Source organism: Pyrus communis, chromosome 4, assembly GCF_041283825.1.
Source record: "Pyrus communis isolate YQ-2024b chromosome 4, ASM4128382v1, whole genome shotgun sequence".
Taxonomy (NCBI): domain Eukaryota; kingdom Viridiplantae; phylum Streptophyta; class Magnoliopsida; order Rosales; family Rosaceae; genus Pyrus; species Pyrus communis.
In genome coordinates this window covers 23853535-23862500 of record NC_142568.1, presented here as the reverse complement: position 1 = coordinate 23862500, position 8966 = coordinate 23853535, and the positions used below count along the sequence as shown (strand labels likewise).

The window sequence follows — 8966 nt, the reverse complement described above, 5'->3', positions numbered from 1 at the left end:
TGATGTTGTTTGTTTTGTTTTGTAGGTTTAGACCTTTAGGTTCAGCCTTAGAGGGGTTAAGTTTCATGTCCCCTCCTCTTTTCCTTGTATCTTTACTGTTTTTGTCTCAAGAATGGTAAGGTTTATGCCCCCCCCCCCTTCTTTTTTTTTTCTTTTCATGTATTTTTTTATCATTTTTTCTTGTATTATGAGGGGTTAGGTTTATGTCCCCCTAACTAGATGTACCCTTTTTTTTTTTTTCTATATCAATAAAATTCCTCTTGTACCATCGAGGTTTTCTAAAAAAAAAAAAAAAAAAAAAAAATTATATACATAAACTAAGATGTGGTGACTTGGAGATCCAACTATTTTAAATTTAGTAAATTAAAAAAAAAACATCAAGACAACTACAAGTTTTATAAAAATTAAAAAAATTAAAAAATAATTTTGTAGTTTATTTAATGGAAAGTTCAAGAAGATACATACATAAACTAAGATGTGGCGACTTGGACTATTTTAAGTTTAGTAAATTAAAAAAAAGAAATACACCTAGACAACTACAAGTTATATCTATAAAAACAACAACAACAACATCATTTCAATTTTGTAGTTTATTTAATCAAAAGTTTAAGAAGATACATACATAAACTAAGATGAGGCGACTTAGTGATCGGACTATTTTAAATTTAGTAAATTAAAATAACACCTAGACAACTACAAGTTTCATTAAAAACAAACAACATTTTAATTTTAGTATACTACAAGTTGCAGTATGAATAATTGTCAGTATTAAATCACTATCTCTCTCGTTGTCACCGGCCGGTTGACAAACTTTGCATTACTTTATATCGATCAAAGACGTTCCTCCGGATGAAGGGATCGATCAAGTAAGCAACTAGCTACACTTATTTGGTTTGATTATGATACTAAATATAGGAGTGGTCCTAAATTTTCTTTTCTTTTAGAAATACAAAAATACAAGACATATAGTGTATGAGTTCACGTGTTACAATTAGAATGAAGTAATATTAAAGAGACATGTGAATTGCAATCCATAACAATGATAATCTGTTGGGTGTAGTCCATAGGCTACTTCCATCCATGTGTGATTTTCAGGTCCTCAATCCATAACCTTTTCTATTTAGTTGTTTTCTTTCGCCATTTTCCCGAGTATATTATCACGGCTCTCAACTGATCGTAAAGTACTAATGTAATGGAGTGGGATTTGAATTAAACTTGTGCAAAATCAACACCATAGTAACTGAGTAAACAAACATCTTTAATCGGATAAAAATTCTGGAGCAGCAAAGTAGTGGCAAAATAGATAGCTCTCAACCCCTACATCCAAAACAAGCATTCACCTAAAAACTGAAGCGTGCAATCAATAACACCAAGTGAAGATGTTTTAGATATATTGAAAACTAAAATTATATGGCAAATGACAACCTTATGCAAACTGAAGAGATAAGTTGTTTGACGTCTCAATAAAGCTGGAGTCATCTAAACCAACAGAATAATCGTCTGGGAATAATTTTAGTTTTATTAGCTCTTATTCAACATATGTCATAGACTACGTTAGCAATGATTAGGACGTTGCATTAACCAAAAACACCGGCAGGTATTGCCTCATTATTTTATGACAGCATTAATGCTCTCAAGAACGCCTTGATATTTTTTATAAACAAACACACATATTAATTGTTAGATATTCGAAGAGACGGGTCAATTCATTTTTAGTCACTTATTGTTATGTTTTAAGTCCTAACTACTTATTGTTAAGTGTTGAGTTTTATTATAAAAAATTTTGGTGTAATTAAAAAGTGGAACCATACACTTACATATTGTACTTTATTTTCTCAATCTTTTATGTAAGACTTATATTCAACACGCTTTCTCATTTGGGACCATGCATATATGGGCGACATGTGCAATCAATTCCACATCAGACATTAAGCACAGAAACATGGTGTTACATTACACTCAGTAACTTGGGCACAACACGAACAATGTTATGAATAAACTTGATAACTCCGGCATGGCACAGACCCACAAGACCCACAATCAAACTCACTGGATACCATGTCAGACATTCATAGAGATGAGTCAATGGCCCACTCATAACTACAATGATAGTGTATCAACTTAGCCACCTTTCTAAGTGCTAAGTTTTATCACAGAAAACTTGAGTGTAATTAGAAATAAACCATGCACTTATATATTTTCTTAATTCTCCGAAGTGGGACTTGTATTCAAGATTATATATGTGTATAAAGTCTACTAGAAAATTCATGCACTAACAGGTCGCCACATAATTAGTTTTAATTACTACGGACGTCGTCGAGTCATCCACGGTGGTTGCTTAACTAATACCTGTCTGTTCATAAGTCATGTGAGTCTTTCTTTGAATAACCTCCGTCGTCATTCGTGGCTGGCGGATGGAAAGATACTGGTTTGTTTTTGCTTTCTCCTCAACGTGCGTTTAATTTGGGCTTAATTGTACTTACTGGTGGCCTCATTTTTTATCAATTAATTAGTTAGCAACAGTGAGATATACATTTAGGGTTAGCATTGACTTAATCTCCATGCTTAAGAGAATTGACTTGATGATAACAACCTTTCGCCAGATGCCTGCTTATGCTCAAAACCGTAAACCGATATGGTAAACAAGTTGACGTTAAGCCTTCTAAGCCATTCACACTGAGTAAACCAATCTGGTAAACGACGTTAACTTGAGCCTTCCAAGCCAGCCACACTCAGTGATGCACCATGTGAAATATGTTTGTAGGGCTCAAAATGCCTTTTTTATCTATGCAACAACTTCCAGTATCGTTTTGCTTTCTGGTCTTCTTATGGGTTGGGTGTCATTTGCATCGAAAATCTTGCTCCCTGTAGTCTGGCCCAAGTTCGACTTCGGTCCTTCTAGTTTCTATCGTCATGTTGTAGTTTACTAATTGTTGCAATCTAAGAACAATAGCTTAAATCGGTCAATTTTTTTTCGATAAACCGGTACATAATTCCCAAAACGATGTACAAGTACCAACAGGATCTTCTCTAGACCCTTTTGGTGATGATCCTGGGAATCCGTGAATCGTGTTCATTTATCGTATATCGTGCGATCATTTTTTGTTAAGTACAGTTTGTGTTTAATTTTAAATAAAAATATTTAAAATGATTTCTGACTGCACGATGTACGATAAACGGACACAATTCATAAATTTCTAGGATCCTCACAAAGAGGATCCGGATTCTTAAAAGTAAACAACAATCAGCATTAACACAAAAGAAGAGGTCTCAACCTTGTACATTATTCTGAGTTAATTACATGATACAGTTGTTTTGTTAACAAAAAATCTTCTTATGCACTTCTTGAGATTGTTATTGAGCAACATTTAATTCCACTTATATCGGGCAATTCTATTATAAAATACATCGATCGACTTCTGCATATACAGAGAGAGGCAAAAGCAAAACCGAGGGAGACAGGACACGAGGAAGCTCACTTCTCGTTTGGTGACTTTAGTTGTCTTCCGAGTAAGAGAAGTCCGACAGTAGTAAAAGCAGACAATAACGCTGATGAATAGCAGACAGTAAGCAGAGCGCCCCTCAAAGACTGCATTCAGAGATTTTCATATGTTAGTATGCGGCACTAGGTTTAAATAGAAAAAAAGGGCCACAAGTATGGGCCGGATTATTTTCGAGCACCTTAGCCAGCATCAAAGCATTGTCATTTGCATACTGCAATGAACTCTCCGGGATGTTTTGGATGCCCTGAGCTAGCTCCCACGAAAAAGAAGTAAGGTTGTTACAGGCAAGTATATTACCCAAAAGCAAAGCTGATTACGACCCCTATGGTGGCTTTATCTGATATTAGCTCGAGCTGAAGATCTCCAAACTGCAGTTGGCAACGACATTAATCCACCATTGAATATAGTATAATTGCCTCCCTTGTTACTTGCAACAAGTGCAGTAACATTGTCTACCTAAAGCATCCTGCTTTCCTTCTTTAGTTCATCAGTGACTGTCGATGTTGAACTTTCAGACAGAAGCTTTCCGTTTGTAATCATTACTTTTGCAATCTATAAGGGTTCAACAGGATCCAAAAATACAGCTAGCTTAGAGATGCATGAAACCTAGTTATGCATTCTGAAGATAATATAATCGACAATTGCTCCATCAAAATCTGAAGTACTTGGATTTCCATAAAGAAAAAATGGGAAACTAGTCTTTTCCTGCACAGCTAAATATACGTTTTGAACATCCATATAAATATCTTCTAAAAGGAAAATGGCATTTCACAACTCAGATTAGGAACATGGCATGTCATAACTCTTAGCCCGTGGTTGTTGATAACCAAGGGAACGATTAAATTCTTAAGAGTAATTAGAATAGAGAGAGTAATTTTATGTAAGAAATTTTCAAAAAACTTTAGTAAACTATAGTTAATCAGTCCAGCCTAAAAAAACAGTACATCTAATTGCTTACCAAAGCATTGACCTACTCATCATATGGAATTTAGTTTTTCAACCGGCATTCCTCAAGCATATCTACATCAGTGCTGTGATATGCAGATTCTGCACTTTGAATATTCTACTTGAAAACTTCACTTCAAAAATCTCCAACTTTGGGGTTTGTAAGACTTTACCCTAAAGATCACACCACCATTTCTGTTACCGCTGCAAGGAGCACAATGGGATACATGGCTTTGGGGATGTTGTTATAGGAAATGACAGGACATAGAACGAACTTGAATGCATGCTCATGCAGAAAATACAAGCAAAATATATACTTCCCTTTTGGATTTATGATCAACTAGAAAAAGGATTGAGCATTGAAATTGAGAATGCCTGTGAAATTGATAAGAAAGTAGCAAAGAAGATGATCATGGTTGCACTGTGGTGCATACAATTGAAGCCGGCAGATCGCCCTTCTATGAGAAAAGTTGTGGAGATGCTTGAAGGTGAAGTCGAAGACTTGCACATGCCACCGAAATCTTCTTCTGTCCCCAGGATATGCCGATGGAGGATCCACCTGATGAGACGGATGTCGAAGAGACATGTAGGCTTACAGATACTGCTATAGAAACGGCTTCCATGGTTTAAGTAAAATGGAGTCCCATATAAGTCTTGTAATAATATCCCTACATCTTTGGAAAAACTAGAGATTACTCGTATAAAGCTTCAATTTTACTGTTTGAAAATTTCTATCAGATCACCAATTAAAATTTTTGGTAGTTTCGAGAGCAGGGTTTCTTTTATGCACGGGACATGTTTATTACTCGGAAATTTGGAACGAGTTGAAACGGGTTTTGAATCACTTATTTTATGCTAATTTTTTTATGGATACGTAGTCCTTCTTAGTATAATGCTGCTCTCTTTGGCATGTGGAGAAGTTTAAATGTGTGGCAGTTTGTAATTATGGGAGTATTGTTACAGTGGAATCTCATGCATAGATAAGTTTTTTTTTTTTTTTTTTTTTTTTTTCGAGTCAAGCAATAGCATTAGCAAGTTAGATGTTAGATTAGTCACTGATGGAGTTCAAACTCACATCGTCATACAATGGCACAACACATTTCCATCACAGTTGAAAATGGCCACTTGCATGCATAGATAAATTGGTTTTCAAGTTTTGGGACCAATTCAAATGTAAGTTTAAGTTTATACCCCAAAAATCTCCATTTATGACGCATACTTAAATGGCCTATGTCTACCCCACAAAAAACTTAAGCCCGGCCCAAAAAGTTGTTGTGAAACAAACAAACAAACATGACACAATGCGGGCTGGTTGAAAATAAGAGTGAGCTTTGAAAGTGGATTGCCTCCTGGTTGGATAGGTTTTCTTCATTTTGACTTGTGTATTCCGATTCAAACGCTTCCCTCTTCATGGCAATATTAATATCTATCTATCTATATATAAAGCCGGAGCCCCACTTTGGGGTCACGGCTTCAACAAAAAACAATATGGCCAAAACGCCCCTCAGCCAAAAAAAATCAAAAGTAGCAAAAAAGAATGCATTAAATAATACAAGAGTAATTTTGTAATTTTAACAGTGCTTTTTTTAATAATTAATTTTTTGGTGCAGTTTTTTTTTTATTTTTTTTTATTTTTATAATTATCACCTCACAATAGGCTGGCAATATTATGATTCAATTTCTCTATTTTTAAACACGTTTGAAACATATTAAGAGGCGTGTAATGCCGGTTATAAAAAAGATATTTCGTACGTGGATAATAATGTGATTAAATTAATTGTCAAATGATTGTTTTTTTTAAACAAAATATATTATCTACACTAAGGGAGAGAGGATGGGCTTAGACTCACAATGGGCTAGCAATAATGTGATTCAATCAATTGTTTATTAAATATTATTTTCTCTATTCTTAATCTAAATTCTATAGACATCGATTTTATCATATGAATTAAGTTGCTTTAATTGGTTTATGAGGGGTTTTTTTTCTAGCATGATCTAAAATTATTCATTTACTTCAAATATTTGAATTTCCTTTTGTCAATGTACTCATATAAATAAATTTAAAATATGTAAGTTACGCGTAGCACGCCATGATTCAAAAAATGCCTTCAGCATGCGCATGAGCGCGTGCATGAATGCTAGTTGCTAGCTTTGAATAATAATACTAATATCGCTGGTAATAAGAGAAATAAAGTAGTGAACTACAAGAAAAAGTAGGGAAAAAAAAAAGACATGAAAGTTGAAACCGATGTATTTGGTATTAAAGGTTAGTTTGGTATTGCTGTATTTAAAAAAAAAAAAATTTAAATAAATAAATAAAAACAATCATTGTCTTTGGACCGACTCAAAATAGAAGAAACAGAATTAAAGAGGGATGCTTATTTTGTTTCTGGAAGATTTTATTTTTTTTATGTTTGAATGGTAGTTTGCATGCCTCTGTTCTACAATTAATGGCCCCATAGGTCATGGCCCTCAATTGTATACGTCCATTAAATGAAAGTTCCTCCATCTCCACGTGAAGGGGCCATTATTGCCAGATGATGTCACTCTGTTATTGGTTCTTAAAACCCTAAACAAAGATCTTCCAACGCGCATAGTTTTCCAACCACTCGAAAAACTTCACGGATTGGTTACTTGTATGAATACCACGTTCCATCAATTTGTACACAACTTGAGAACTGGTTGACTGTTTGTAGTTTGATTGGATTAATCGAACGCTAGCATTACTACGTTATTATAGAAAATATCAATATACAATTTTATGAAAATATCAATATAATTATATGGGTTGATTTTAATGAAAATTTGCTAAAACTTGCTTCTTAGTAATACGATCCAGTAGTATTCATATTTACTTATAAGTAAGAGATCTTAGATTTGATTCTTTCCAAATTCAAATTTGAACTATATTATTGTTAGCTCATTATGAAGCTTAACTCACTCCCCCACTTTATTAGTGTAGATAATATCGTTTGTTTAAAAAAAAAAATTGAAATATTAGGAAATGTGAATCGATAGTTTTCATCGATATTTTGGATAAAATCGATAGTTTTCATCGATATTTTCGACATATTGGTAAATATTGACAGACTACCATATGACATTTCCCGATATGTCAAAAATATCGATGAAAACTATCGATTTTATCCAAAATATCAATGAAAACTATCGATTTTATCCAAAATATCAATGAAAACTATTGATATAATAAGAGAAATAAAGTAGTGAACTACAAGAAAAAGTAGGGAAAAAAAAAGACATGAAAGTTGAAACCGATTTATTTGGTATTAAAGGTTAGTTTGGTATTGCTGTACTTAAAAAAATAAATAAAAAATAAAAAATAAAAATAAAAACTATTTTTACTGTGCTGTAAGAATAAACAGCAGTAAAATAAAGTTGTTGAGTGTTTGGTAAACTTTTTTTGTAAAAGTGCTTTTAACCAAAAAAAAAACTATATCTTAGTGTTTGGTAAACTTTTATATAAAATTGTTGTAAATATATTAAATGACTAAAAACATAAATTGTATTTAATGTGGTATAATAATTGCCAATGAGAATAATATAAGGACAAAGATTGTAAGTTTGTAAAATATGCGGGACTATACTTGTCACTTGAAAATATCTTTGTTCACCATGCTTTGAAAAAAAAAACATTTTTTTAGAAGCATGGTAAACTCTTGCTTCTGATTTTCTATGTTTTTCTACTATCATTGACAACATTTAAAAAAAAAAAAAAAAACTTTTATTTTATCAAACACATCCTAGATTTTTTTAATAAGCTGTTTTTTAAAATATCAGAACTCCGAACCAGCCCTAAAAGATTCTTAAGACTTTTCAACTTTAATTTATTAATTTGTTGAATATTGGTGTCTCTTTGTCTTTTGGTCTAATTGCACCCATCAACTATCATTGTCATTGAATAGTCTGTCCAAAGTCTTCCAAGGAAACTTGTAAGTGATTTCATCCAAACTCCCTACTCCATTGGGGTGAATAATTGGTCAATTAATGAGTTATGTGAAAAGAATACATTTCCCATTTGGTCTTGCCAGAAATTGTTGTGTGGTTTCTGGATGGACTTGTCAAAATCCTAAACTATCATTGTCGTTGAATAGTCCGTTCAAAGTCTTCCAAGGAAACTTGTAAGTAATTTCATCCATATACTCCATACTCCACGGTGTGAATAATTGGTCAATTAATGAGTTATGTGAAAAGAATACATTTCCCATTTGGTCTGGCAGAAATTGTTGTGCGATTTCTGGATGGACTTGTCAAAACCCTAGGATCAGTAGGCGTGTGGTCTCTTACTATGAAATTCAAACGTGTCACATGGGTTCAACGCGTTTAGTTTAAATAATTGTGAACTTTTTATCCATTCTCAATTGGTTTTGAGTTGGATGATTATATTTTATTTATGAGAGTAGACTATTCACGTGTATTACCATAAGAAAGATAGGGAGTCTGTGTTGGGAGCATAAATAAATTGAGATATTTAAGTTTTGTTTAACAGTTTAGGTAGAA

General features: G+C 33.2%; 1 long non-coding RNA gene across 1 annotated transcript; it reads right to left on the bottom strand.

The window, feature by feature from the left end:
* Positions 1-3313: 3313 nt before the first annotated feature.
* LOC148697672 (uncharacterized) lies at positions 3314-5410 on the bottom strand. The gene is made up of 2 exons (XR_015961912.1): positions 3682-5410; positions 3314-3589 (listed from the first exon to the last, which is right to left on the bottom strand). It is a non-coding gene; the product is annotated as an uncharacterized LOC148697672 (long non-coding RNA).
* Between the last annotated feature and the right edge of the window lie 3556 nt (positions 5411-8966).